The sequence below is a fragment of the Cherax quadricarinatus genome, chromosome 90, assembly GCF_038502225.1.
Source record: "Cherax quadricarinatus isolate ZL_2023a chromosome 90, ASM3850222v1, whole genome shotgun sequence".
Lineage (NCBI taxonomy): Eukaryota > Metazoa > Arthropoda > Malacostraca > Decapoda > Parastacidae > Cherax > Cherax quadricarinatus.
In genome coordinates, this window is record NC_091381.1 from 15,984,219 (window position 1) to 15,998,781 (window position 14,563).

Genomic DNA, 14,563 nt, shown 5'->3' on the forward strand with positions numbered 1-14,563 from the left:
TGGAAGTAGACGAAACACACGTACTACAACCTCCTCTATATATTAATAATTTTCTACACTGCAATTCTTACAGCTGTGTATACCAGTTGATCTACTTCTACTTATTACTAGTTCTACTTTTGAGTATTTTAACGCATGTAAATGTGCGCTAGTGATTTTACTCACAATCATCAGAGTTGACTCTGTGTTAAAACTGTTATGAGCAACTTAGGTGGCTCATTGTCTACTCTGTTTTGATGCAGCTGCTGAACAAATATATGTGATACGTTAATTGCCGTTTATTTCACGTTTACCTTACGATTTAGGCCCTAGGTAACTTATTTCCTTTTTGCTATATATATATATTTGAAAACTTGACACTTCTTTACATCGTATAATCTGCTCTCAATTTCATTTCATTGCTGTAAGTCAGATTCTGATTCTTCATTTCAATTAGTTTCTTTACATTGATGCTATACATTATAGACAATTTGATGAAAAAGACACATATGTAACTACTGATTATTTTTATGAATAAGTTTCACTTTATTTATCAATAAGTTTGGCTTCTGGAGACAGTGGAATATGAGGAATTCAGTGTATCAGCCAGGAGAGAGACGCTCAGACCATTAACCACGATAAAAGTAAAGCAGAAGCGAGTGAATGGAAACTTATATACTGGAGCCAGAAAAGAGAGACAGCATTTAAATACATCATCACAGTGGGAAGGACACACGATGGAAAAGAAGTGATGACCAAGGATTAGGACATAGATGAGCATTTAATGCGAGAATCGAGTTTAAGAATCTTCCTCAAATAAGTCCCGGTCCCAACCCACAAAAACCACTTCCTTTTCCTCCCCAACTTCCCAGGCTTACTTCACCTATACCGGCGATTCTATCCCTTCTAAGAGCAAGAAACATAAAATGAACTACTGCTCACACTTACCCTTAAACTTCACTACTTTCGCCACTTTCCCTGACCCTATGGTGAACCTCAAAATTGGAACACATTAACAGAAGTTTAAATTAGAGTACATAATCGCAGATGAAATAACAAATAAGAGAGATGAATGGAACATGTATGCATCCCAAGACATCATAACACCCAGAGAAGCAAACTCAAAGAGATGATAACATATAGAGCTTTCACATATGGATTTAATATTAGGAGGAAGTACACAGTAAACAGAGGGGGTAGAAAAGTAGCACTACTAATTAGAAACCGATTCAGTTTTGATGAAATGAGAGGAAGATTAACAGAAAAGAGGAAAAGGACTATGTTGTAGGCTCATTCAAGATTGAAAAACCTTTCACTAAATAGCATGAGATCAAATCAGGAGCAGGATAACAAAATAGCAATGGTGGAGGAAAACAAAGAGGTGGCCAGAAATGTGCACATGACCAATGCAAACCTGTTGATAATGGAAGACTTTAGCAACAAAGAAAATACTTGGAGAATCTAGAGCCAAATTAGGGGCCAGAAATGTGACGGCCTATTACGAATGCAGGTAGTAAATTCAAAGCCTGGAGCATTTGGCTGTAACGAAAGTCATTAGTTTCATGGGCAACGCAATTACAGAGTGACGTACTTTTCCTTTACCATTACGTACAGTATTTACAAAGTTAATCAGTAGTGTAACAGTAATACAAGAACAAAAGCCACTCATAAAAACAGGTTACATTTCAGAGTACATAAGAAAGTATGAGTGGGCGGGACCAGCTTTAGTGAACGTCTGACTCATCTCACCCCACAGCCTGTTATTTAAGCAAGACAACAACTCGGCTGGCGCCAGCTCTCGCTCTATTAGTTGAGTGAACTGGACAATTAGTGCAGCAGTGAGACCTCAGAACTGTGATGTTGTGAATTGCGAGTTCGCTGGTATGCCAAAGTGTGTGTGATGAAAGTAGAATCAATTGTAACATACTCGGCACATGCCACAAGGAATAGAATGTTGGAGATGGCTCATTGGGACCAACGTATTAGGTAGACGACCAGAGAGAAAGGAGAGATGAACCAGCAAGGCTAAACCATGTATTCACCCTGAGAGAATCTGATGGAAGTAATATTGAATATGAAACACTCAATGTTGCTACTGATCACACTGTCTTGCATTTTCGAGATAACAGGAGATATACGAGACACCGAGCTTCAAGCTTTAATAGAAGAGACTACAGTAGAATGAGACATTCCTTGAATAAGTGAAGTGGAAAAAAGAACTGATAGTAAAGAATCAAATGAAATGATACAATATGTTGCTATAAAATGCATGGAGACAGAAGAGAATCTCATGTACAGGAGCAGAAAAAGCAATAGCAAGAACAACGAGCCCATGGCTCACCCACAAATACAGAAAAGAAAAATAAAGATTAACAACAGCATGAAAATAATACAGAAAGGAAAGAAGGTGGGACAATAAGAGAAGTGAGCTGAAGAGACTGATGCGAATATGCATGTTTAAGAAGAGAGACTAAATTACAATTTGAGAAAAAACATAGCGTTTACATTGAAATCCTTCCAAAAATTGCTATATAATCATAAAAGGAGGATGACAACAGCAAAGGACTAGAAAATTAAGCTCAAGGAGGAGAGCTCACAAAAAAATAAGTATAAAATCTAAGAGCAGATTAGAAAAAATGTTAGAAGGTATTCTCGGAAGAAATTGGGCTGTTATAAGTGCACAAGTAAATATTGGACTCAATCAGTATATATATATATATATATATATATATATATATATATATATATATATATATATATATATATATATATATATATATATATATGTCGTGCCGAATATGTAAAACTGGTCAATTAGCAACAACTCATTTAAAATTAAGTCCTTTCTAAAATTTTCTCTTATACGTTCAAAGATATATTTTTATCATTAATGTTAATGTAAAAATTTTTAATTTTGCTCCTAAAGAATCGTAGAAAACTTACCTAACCTTATTATAACAAGAACAATTTATTTTAGCCTAAGCCGACTAAATATATTTTAGATTTGTTTACGATAATTTAATAATAAACAAACACAGTGAAATATATTTTTTTTGTTAGGTTCAGAATGATTTTGGGGAAATTATTTCATACACAAATTTTCACTTGTCCTGTATGGCAAGATGAGCATTGCTATTTAAGCCAAGATGGCAAGTTCTGCCTATTCGGCACGACATATATATATATTTAATATATATATATATATATATATATATATATATATATATATATATATATATATATATATATATTTGTGGATAAAATGTTGATGGGTAGGCTCCAGGATGTACACGTTTATAGAAGGGGCAACTGATATATTGGATCATTATTTAGTTGTAGCTACAGTTAGAGTAAGAGGTAGATGGGACAAGAGGAAAAATGGCAACAACAAATAAGAGGGAGGTGAAAGTGTATAAACTAAAGGAGGGGGAAGTTTGGGTGAAATATAAGCAACTATTGGCAGCAAGGTGGGCTGGTGCAAATATGAGTAGTGGGGGGTTGAAGAGGGTTGGAATAGTTTTAAAAATGCAGTGTTAGAATGTGAGGCAGAAGTTTGTGGTTATAGGAGGGTGGGTGCAGGAGGAAAGAGAAGTGATTGGTGGAATGATGAAGTAAAGATTGTGATAAAAGAGAAAAAGGTAGCTTATGAGAGGTTTTTTCAAAGTAGAAGTGTTATGAGAATAAAAGAAAGGTGAAGAGAGTGGTGAGAGAGTGCAAAAGGAGAGCAGATGATAGATTGGGAGAGGCACTGTCAAGAAATTTTAATGAATGTTCTGTTGTTGTTGTTGGGTGTATATGGGCCACTGAGAGCATAAGTCCTACATAGTGGTGGTGAGGTGAAGGCAGCAGCAGAGGTGGCAGTCTTGTTAGTAGCCCTATATAACTTCAACAACATTGGAAGAGTTAGGTTCGTGCTGTCCTTTTTCTAACGATTAATCACTTATCTTACTTCCAACACTGTTAACCCTTTGACTGTTTTGGCCGTATATGTACGTCTTACGAGCCAGTGTTTCGGACATCACAGACTATTAAGGAAAATTAAGGCACATAGAATAGGAGAAATTTTTTCCTGGATAGAGGCATGGTTGACAAATAGGCAGCAGAGAGTTTGCATAAATGGGGAGAAATCAGAGTGTGGAAGCGTCACGAGCGGTGTTCCACAGGGGTCAGCGTTGGGCCCCCTGCTGTTCACAATCTACATAAATGACATTGATGAGGGCATAAAGAGCGACATCAGCAAGTTTGCCGATGACACCAAAATAGGCCGTCGAATTTATTCTGACAAGGACATTAGAGCACTCGGAAAATTTGAATACACTTATGCAGTGGTCGGAGAAGTGCCAGATGTAGTTTAATATAGACAAGTGCAAAGTTCTAAATGTTGGACAGGAAAATAACCATGTCACATATAAACTAAATAATGTAGATCTTAATATTACGGATTGCGAAAAAGATTTATGAGTTCTGGTTAGCAGTAATCTGAAACCAAGACAACAGTGCATAAGTGTTCGCAAAAAAGCTAACAGAATCCTTGGCTTCATATCAAGAAGCATAAATAATAGAAGTCCTCAGGTTGTTCTTCAACTCTATATATCCTTGGTTAGGCCTCATCTAGATTATGCTGCACAGTTTTTGTCACCGTATTACAGGTTGGATATAAATGCTCTGGAAAACATACAAAGGAGGATGACAAAGTTGATCCCATGTATCAGAAATCTTCCCTTAGAGGATAGACTAAGGGCCCTGAATCTGCACTCTCTAGAAAGGCATATAATTAGGAGGGATATGATTGAGGTGTATAAATGGAAGACAGGAATAAATAAAGGGGATGTAAATAACGTGCTGAAAATATCTAGCCTAGACAGGGCTCGCAGCAGTGGTTTCAAGCTGGATAAATTCGGATTCAGGAAGGATATATATATTAAAGCACTGGTTTGGTAATAGAGTTGTGGATGAGTGGAACAAACTCCCAAGAACAGTTATAGAGGCTAAAACGTTGTGTAGTTTTAAAAATAGGTTAGATAAATACATGATTGGGTCTGGGTGGGTGTGAGTTGGACCTGATTAGCTTGTTCTACTATGTCAGTTGCTGTGTTCCTTCTTTAAGTGAATGTGACCTGACCTGACTAGGTTGGGGCTTTGGCTTAAGCTGGTAGGAGACTTGGACGTGCCTTGCATGGGCCAGTAGGCCTGCTGCAGTGTTCCTTCTTTCTTATGTTCTTATGCTCTTAAAATAAGAAAAAAATTTGGAGTGAGTTAAACAAGTTAAGAAAGCCTAGGGAACGAATGGATTTGTCAGTTAAAAAAAATTTTACAGTGGGCTAGAAGAAGATAAATTATGTAACATCACAGTCACTAGTGAGATGGTTGTGAAGCAGATAGACAGACTGAAGCAAAATAAGTCGCCGGGTCCTGATGAGGTATTTTCAAGGGTTCTTAATTATGGAATGCAAAATGGAACTCTGTGAACCATTAACTAATATTTTTAATTTATCTCTTCAAACAGGTGTAGTGTCTGATATGTGGAAGATGGCTAATGTAATTCCTATTTTTAAAACAGGGGACAAGTCGTTACCGTCAAATTACCGCCCAATAAGCCTGACCTCAATTGTAGGCAAATTGCTAGAGTCAATTATAGCTGAGATTATAAGAAGCCATCTCGATAAGCATAGCTTGATTAATGATACTCAGCATGGATTCACAAGAGGCCGGTCTTGTCTAACTAATTTATTAACTTTCTTCAGTAAAGCTTTAGAGGCTGTTGACCACAATAAAGAATTTGATATTATTTACTTAGATTTTAGTAAGGCTTTTGATAGAGTTCCGCACCATAGACTGTTAAAGAAAGTGGCAGCTCATGGCATTGGGGGAAAAGTGCTCTCGTGGATCGAGTCATGGCTCACTGACAGGAAGCAGAGAGTGTCCATAAATGGGGTTAAATCCGAGTGGGGATCTGTAACAAGTGGCGTTCCACAGGGATCAGTCTTGGGCCCGTTGTTGTTTATAATATATATCAATGATCTTGATGAGGGAATTACTAGTGATATGAGCAAATTCGCCGATGACACAAAGATAGGTAGGATAATTGATTCAAACGTAGATGTTATGGAACTTCAGGAGGATTTAAACAAACTCTATTCTTGGTCAGAAAAGTGGCAGATGCAGTTCAATGTAGATAAATGCAAGGTTCTGAAGCTTGGGAGTGCCCATAACCCTAGTACTTATAAGTTAAATGATGTAGAACTTAGCCATACAGATTGCAAAAAGGACTTGGGGGTTATGGTGAGCAGCAACCTTAAACCAAGACAGCAATGCCTAAGCGTACGTAATAAGGCAAATAGATTACTGGGATTTATATCAAGAAGTGTAAGCAACAGAAGTCCAGAGGTCATACTGCAGCTTTATACATCATTAGTAAGGCCTCGCCTAGATTATGCAGCTCAGTTCTGGTCTCCGTATTACAAAATGGACATAAATTCGTTAGAAAACATTCAGCGTAGGATGACTAAATTAATACTTAGCATTAGAAATCTTCCTTATGAAGAAAGATTGAAGACTCTTAAGTTACATTCACTTGTTAGACGAAGAATGAGGGGAGACCTGATCGAAGTGTATAAGTGGAAGATAGGTATTAATAAAGAGGATATTAATAAGGTCTTGAGGATGTCTCTCCAAGAGAGAACCCGCAGTAATGGATTTAAATTAGATAAGTTTAGATTTAGAAAGGACATAGGAAAGTATTGGTTTGGAAATAGGGTAGTTGATGAGTGGAACAGTCTACCTAGTTGGGTTATTGAGGCTGGGACTTTGGGTAATTTCAAATCTAGGTTGGATAAGTACATGAGTGGGAGGGGTTGGATTTGAGTGGGACTTTCACATCAGAGCTTATTTCTTGGGTGGTATTGAAAATTGGGTTGGGCAAATGTTTTGTTAGTGGGATGAATTGTAAAGGACCTGCCTAGTATGGGCCAGCAGGCCTCCTGCAGTGTTCCTCCTTTCTTATGTTCTTATGTTCTTATGAGTAGGGGAGTTAGTAGATGGGGAGATGGAGGTATTGGGTAGATGGAGAGAATATTTTGAGGAACTTTTAAATGTCGACGAAGGAAGGGAGGAGGTAATTTCATGCACTGGCCAGGGAGGTATATCATCTTTTAGGAGTGAGGAAGAGCAGGATGTCAGTGTGGGGGAGGTGCGTGAGGCATTACGTAGATTGAAAGGGGGTAAAGCAGCTGGAACTTACGGGATCATGACAGAAATATTAAATGCAGGGGGAGACATAATGTTGGAGTGGTTGATATTTTTGTTTAATAAATGTATGAAAGAGGGGAAGGTACCTAGGGATTGGCAGAGAACATGTATAGTCCCTTTATATAAAGGGAAGGGGGACAAAAGAGATTGTAAAAATTATACAGGAATAAGTTTACTGAGTATACCAGGAAAAGTGTACATTAGGGTTATTATTGAATTAGAGGTAAGACAGAATGTAGAATTGCGGATGAGCAAGGAGGTTTTAGAGTGGGTAGGGGATGTGTAGATCAAGTGTTTACATTGAAGCATATATGTGAACAGTATTTAGATAAAGGTAGGAAGTTTTTATTGCATTTATGGATTTAGAAAAGGCATATGATAGAGTGGATAGGGGAGCAATGTGGTAAATGTTGCAAGTATATGGAATAGGTGGTAAGTTACTAAATGCTGTAAAGAGTTTTTATGAGGATAGTGAGGCTCAGGTTAGGGTGTGTAGAAGAGAGGGAGAATACTTCCCGGTAAAAGTAGGTCTTAGACGGGGATGTGTAATGTCACCATGGTTGTTTAATATATTTATAGATGGGGTTGTAAAAGAAGTAAATGCTAGGGTGTTCGGGAGACGGGTGGGATTAAAATTATGGGGAATCAAATACAAAATGGGAATTGACACAGTTACTTTTTGCTGATGATACTGTGCTTATGGGAGATTCTATAGAAAAATGCAAAGGTTAGTGAACGAATTTGGGAGTATGTGTAAAGGTAGAAAGTTGAAAGTGAACATAGAAAAGAGTAAGGTGATGAGAGTATCAACTGATTTAGATAAAGAAAAATTGGATATCAAATCGGGGAGGAGGAGTGTGGGAGAAGTGAATGTTTTCAGATATCTGGGAGTTGACGTGTCAGCGGATGGATTTATGAAGGATGAGGTTAATCATAAAACTTATGAAGGAAAAAAGATAAGTGGTGCATTGAGGTATATGTGGAGACAAAAAAAACGTTATCTGTGGAGGCAAAGAAAGGAATGCATGAAAGTATAGTAGTACCAACACTCTTGTATGGGTGTGAAGCTTGGGTTGTAAATGCTGCAGCGAGGAGGTGGTTAGAGGAAGTGGAGATGTCCTGTCCAAGGACGATGTGTGTGGTGGAAATATTATGCAGAAAATTCGGAGTGTGGAAATTAGGAGGTTTGGAGTTAATAAAAGTATTAGTCAAAGGGCTGAAGAAGAGTTATTGACGTGGTTTGGTCATTTAGAGAGAATGGATCAAAGTAGAATGACATGGAGAACATATAAATCTGTAGGGGAAGGAAGGCGGGGTAGGGGTCGTCCTCGAAAAGGTTGTGTGTGTGTGTGTGTGTGTGTGTGTGTGTGTGTGTGTGTGTGTGTGTGTGTGTGTGTGTGTGTGTGTGTGTGTCTGTGTGTGTGTGTGTGTGTGTGTGTGTGTTTGTGTGTGTGTGTGTGTGTGTGTGTGTGTGTGTGTGTGTGAGTGTGTGTGTGTGTGTATGTGTGCGTGTGTGTGTGTATGTATGTGCATTTATATACGCGTATGTATATACATTTAAAGTCAGGGAACTATTGTGCACGCTAGATACATCGATAACAACGGAAGTAGATAATGTCTCTTCATGGGTCCTGTGAGAGGGAGGGGAAACACTATGTTAGTAATTAGCTACAATAATCAGTCAAATTGTCAGACGACATAGGACAAGTGCCATAAATGTGCAAGGTAGAAAATTGTAGTCCCAGTATTTAAGAAAAAGAAGAGCCACATAGCTCTATACTACATGGGGCAATATCATTGATATTCAGAGTATATAAAGTTATGGAGAACAGTTTTAGGATAAATGTGGTGGAGAACCTGGGAAGAAGCAGCCTCATAACTAGCACTGATTTAGAGTTGGAAACCCTTACTCACAAATCTACTAAAGATCTATGACTAGGTTATAGATGTGAAGCATGCGACAGGACATAAACCTAGATTGTCTAGCAGGAATAGCAGGAAAGTCACTACAATTTATCAATGAACACTGAAATGGAGGGAAACAATGAACGATTTTCCTGGAAGAGTTGTCAGAATGGGTCCGTGTGACGAGTGGTGACGAGTGGTCCGTGTGACGAGTGGTGACGAGTGGTCCGTGTGACGAGTGGGACCAATATCATTTATGTATATAAACGACATGAGAGAAAAAAAGTATCCCTGTTTGCAGATGTGAAACTAATGAGTAGAATACAAAAGGGAACAGTATCTAGAAAGACGTCAAATGGGCATAGAAGGCTGTATTTCTTGTCTGACAAGTGTCTACTGGAATTACCAAAGACTGAGTAATACACCGAGCATATCACATGAGTCGCAAATCAACCGAATAATTGCCACAGCCAGCGCGCATCAGGCAAATACAATATCAGCTTCCAGGAACCAAAGCCAGGAATCATAACGATGTATATAATACTGAGAAGAATTGATGGTGTAGATTGGTTTGGGGACGGAAACCAGGAACACGCAGACACACCTGGAAGTTTAAAACTCATATGTGTCACAATAATGTTAAAAAGTATTTTTTTTAACCTGTCTTAGAATAGTTAGGAAGTAAAAGGATCTGGACACTGAAGTTTACCTGGAGTTTACCTGGAGAGAGTTCCGGGGGTCAACGCCCCCGCGGCCCGGTCTGAGACCAGGCCTCCTGGTGGATCAGAGCCTGATCAACCAGGCTGTTGCTGCTGGCTGCACGCAAACCAACATACGAGCCACAGCCCGGCTGATCCGGAACTGACTTTAGGTGCTTGTCCAGTGCCAGCTTGAAGACTGCCAGGGGTCTGTTGGTAATCCCCCTTATGTGTGCTGGGAGGCAGTTGAACAGTCTCGGGCCCCTGACACTTATTGTATGGTCTCTTAACGTGCTAGTGACACCCCTGCTTTTCATTGGGGGGATGGTGCATCGTCTGCCAAGTCTTTTGCTTTCGTAGTGGGTGATTTTCGTGTGCAAGTTCGGTACTAGTCCCTCTAGGATTTTCCAGGTGTATATAATCATGTATCTCTCCCTCCTGCGTTCCAGGGAATACAGGTTTAGGAACCTCAAGCGCTCCCAATAATTGAGGTGTTTTATCTCCGTTATGCGCGCCGTGAAAGTTATCTGTACATTTTCTAGGTCGGCAATTTCACCTGCCTTGAAAGGTGCTGTTAGTGTGCAGCAATATTCCAGCCTAGATAGAACAAGTGACCTGAAGAGTGTCATCATGGGCTTGGCCTCCCTAGTTTTGAAGGTTCTCATTATCCATCCTGTCATTTTTCTAGCAGATGCGATTGATACAATGTTATGGTCCTTGAAGGTGAGATCCTCCGACATGATCACTCCCAGGTCTTTGACGTTGGTGTTTCGCTCTATTTTGTGGCCAGAATTTGTTTTGTACTCTGATGAAGATTTAATTTCCTCATGTTTACCATATCTGAGTAATTGAAATTTCTCATCGTTGAACTTCATATTGTTTTCTGCAGCCCACTGAAAGATTTGGTTGATGTCTGCCTGGAGCTTTGCAGTGTCTGCAATGGAAGACACTGTCATGCAGATTCGGGTGTCATCTGCAAAGGAAGACACGGTGCTGTGGCTGACATCCTTGTCTATGTCGGATATAAGGATGAGGAACAAGATGGGAGCGAGTACTGTGCCTTGTGGAACAGAGCTTTTCACCGTAGCTGCCTCGGACTTTACTCTGTTGACGACTACTCTCTGTGTTCTGTTAGTGAGGAAATTATAGATCCATCGACCGACTTTTCCTGTTATTCCTTTAGCACGCATTTTGTGCGCTATTACGCCATGGTCACACTTGTCGAAGGCTTTTGCAAAGTCTGTATATATTACATCTGCATTCTTTTTGTCTTCTAGTGCATTTAGGACCTTGTCGTAGTGGTCCAATAGTTGAGACAGACAGGAGCGACCTGTTCTAAACCCATGTTGCCCTGGGTTGTGTAACTGATGGGTTTCTAGATGCGTGGTGATCTTGCTTCTTAGGACCCTTTCAAAGATTTTTATGATATGGGATGTTAGTGCTATTGGTCTGTAGTTCTTTGCTGTTGCTTTACTGCCCCCTTTGTGGAGTGGGGCTATGTCTGTTGTTTTTAGTAACTGTGGGACGACCCCCGTGTCCATGCTCCCTCTCCATAGGATGGAAAAGGCTCGTGATAGGGGCTTCTTGCAGTTCTTGATGAACAGAGAGTTCCATGAGTCTGGCCCTGGGGCAGAGTGCATGGGCATGTCATTTATCGCCTGTTCGAAGTCATTTGGCGTCAGGATAACATCGGATAGGCTTGTGTTAATCAAATTTTGTGGCTCTCTCATAAAAAATTCATTTTGATCTTCGACTCTCAGTCTGGTTAGCGGCTTGCTAAAAACTGAGTCATATTGGGACTTGAGTAGCTCACTCATTTCCTTGTTGTCATCTGTGTAGGACCCATCTTGTTTAAGTAGGGGCCCAATACTGGACGTTGTTCTCGATTTTGATTTGGCATAGGAGAAGAAATACTTTGGGTTTCTTTCGATTTCATTTATGGCTTTTAGTTCTTCCCGCGATTCCTGACTCCTAAAGGATTCTTTTAGCTTAAGTTCGATGCTTGCTATTTCTCTGACCAGTGTCTCCCTACGCATTTCAGATATATTGACCTCTTTTAGCCGCTCTGTTATTCTTTTCCGTCGCCTGTAAAGGGAGCGCCTGTCTCTTTCTGTTTTACATCTACTCCTCCTTTTTCTTAGAGGAATAAGCCTTGTGCATACATCGAGTGCTACCGAGTTAATCTGTTCTAGGCATAAGTTGGGGTCTGTGTTGCTTAGTATATCTTCCCAGCTTATATCGGTTAGGACTTGGTTTACTTGGTCCCACTTTATGTTTTTGTTATTGAAGTTGAATTTGGTGAATGCTCCCTCGTGACTAATCTCATTATGTCGGTCTGGGGCTCCGCGCATACATGACTGAACCTCAATTATGTTGTGATCTGAGTATATTGTTTTTGATATGGTGATATTTCTTATCAGATCATCATTGTTAGTGAAGATGAGGTCTAGTGTATTCTCCAGTCTAGTAGGCTCTATTATTTGCTGGTTTAAATTGAATTTTGTGCAGAGATTTAAAAGCTCGCGTGAGTGTGAGTTTTCATCAGAGCTGCCTCCTGGTGTTATTACTGCAACAATATTATTTGCTATATTCCTCCATTTTAGGTGCCTTAAGTTGAAATCCCCCAGGAGCAAGATGTTGGGTGCAGGAGCTGGAAGGTTTTCCAGACAGTGGTCAATTTTTAACAGCTGTTCCTGGAATTGCTGGGATGTTGCATCCGGAGGCTTGTAGACTATCACAATGACTAGGTTTTGGTTCTCGACCTTTACTGCTAAAACTTCCACTACATCATTTGAGGCATTTAGCAGTTCTGTGCAAACAAGTGACTCTGCAATGTACAGGCCAACCCCCCCCTTTTGCCTGTTCACTCTGTCACATCTGTATAGGCTGTAACCTGGGATCCATATTTCGTTGTCCAAGTGATCCTTTATGTGGGTCTCAGTGAAAGCCGCGAACATTGCCTTTGCCTCTGCAAGCAGTCCACGGATGAAAGGTATTTTGTTGTTTGTTGCTGGCTTTAGACCCTGTATATTTGCAAAGAAGAATGTTATCGGACTGGTGGTATTGTTGGTACTGGGGGGGGATTTTTTTTCCGGCATTAGTATCTGTATCTGTTGGTTTGGAGTGGAGGCCATCGACTGTGGTTCCACTCCAGGAATGACTGGATTTGGTGTACGATTTCTGCCATTTCCTGCCAGTTTTTTTTCCTTCCTGGCACTAAAAAACCTCTCCCTCTTGAGTGGCTGTGGCTACCCAGGTTTTCCCATGGCCTGGATGTTTTGTATCTTTTTGTCCCCTTTAGATGGTATGCCTGGCAATTTAAGTTATAGCACAGTCTTTCCTGTACTGAAGAGGTACACAGTTCAGGGTGAAAAAGCTTACAGGAAGGGAGTTTGCATTTTCCTGTTGTCATATGGGCATGGCATTTCCTAGGGTGGTCATAGTTGCACGTCCCATCTGTTTTTCCAGATTTCCCATGCCAGCAGATACCGAGTGCATAGTATGTGCACAGGCTTGGTTTCCGTTTGCCTTGGGTTTCTGTGACTGTATTCCCTGTTGGTGCATGTTTCCCTGTCTTACTTCTATCCTCCCTAGCACCAACAATGGAGCTCCCACCATTTGTTTTTGGTAATATATCCTCACTATTGCTAGTGGAGTCCTCTTGTTTGCTATTTCCTGCGGTATTTCTAGTTTGCAATATTGGTTTTATCTTATCTTTGACTACACTTGTTTCCCTACTATGGCTCCTGTCCCCTATGAGGTCATTCATATGTATTCCTTCCTGCGTATAATTCCCGACTACCTGGACAAAATCTCCAGCTTCACCATTACTGTCTCCCAGGACAGCATCTCCAGCTTCCCCATTACTGTCTCCCAGGACAGCATCTCCAGCTTCACCATTACTGTCTCCCAGGACAGCACCTCCAGCTTCCCCATTACTGTCTCCCAGGACAGCACTATCAGCCCCCCATTTACTGACTACCAGGACATCATCTCCAGCCTTACAGTTTCTGACTACATGGCCAGTATCAAGGGCAGTACCATTCAGCCCGGACTTTTTATGTTCCCATCTGTTGTAGAAAGCTTCCAGGTTTTCTATGAAAGCAGCTTTGATGTTGACCTCTTTTAATACCCTTGTGATTTTAGTCCACAGATTTATCTCATTTGGGCATACCCAAAAACACTTCCCTGTTTTAATACTGCTTGTAGCTAGTTCTTGGATATCTGCACAAGGGGCGTGACACCAATTTCCACAGAAATGACAATTTATGCATGTGGAAGCCCGTTTGTTTGACTGACCACAGACTACACACAGCTTCATAATGATTTGAATGGTTGATTTACTGCAATTCTACTAGCAACCTCTTGAATATTCTATTAATAACCTGCTAGGTGGTGCACAACGAAACCGTTTGAAACCAGTCCAGGGTTCGGACCAGTCAAGGGTTCGGACCAGTCAAGGGTTCGGACCAGTCAAGGGTTCGGACCAGTCTATCTGATCTGATCAGTGGGTCACTTATTTAAACCATACTGGTCGGTGATTTGAGCTAACACATGAAGGATCTACTGGAAATTATCTACCCGAGTAATATGTGATTTGATTGATACAAAAGTATAACTTGCGTGTTGAAGAGCCGGTGACTGCTGGCACTCCTACAATGACGAACGGTCGAGCCTCCACCTTTGTTTATCAATCGCTGTATCTAGCTTCTCTATTTTTTTTTTTTTTTTTT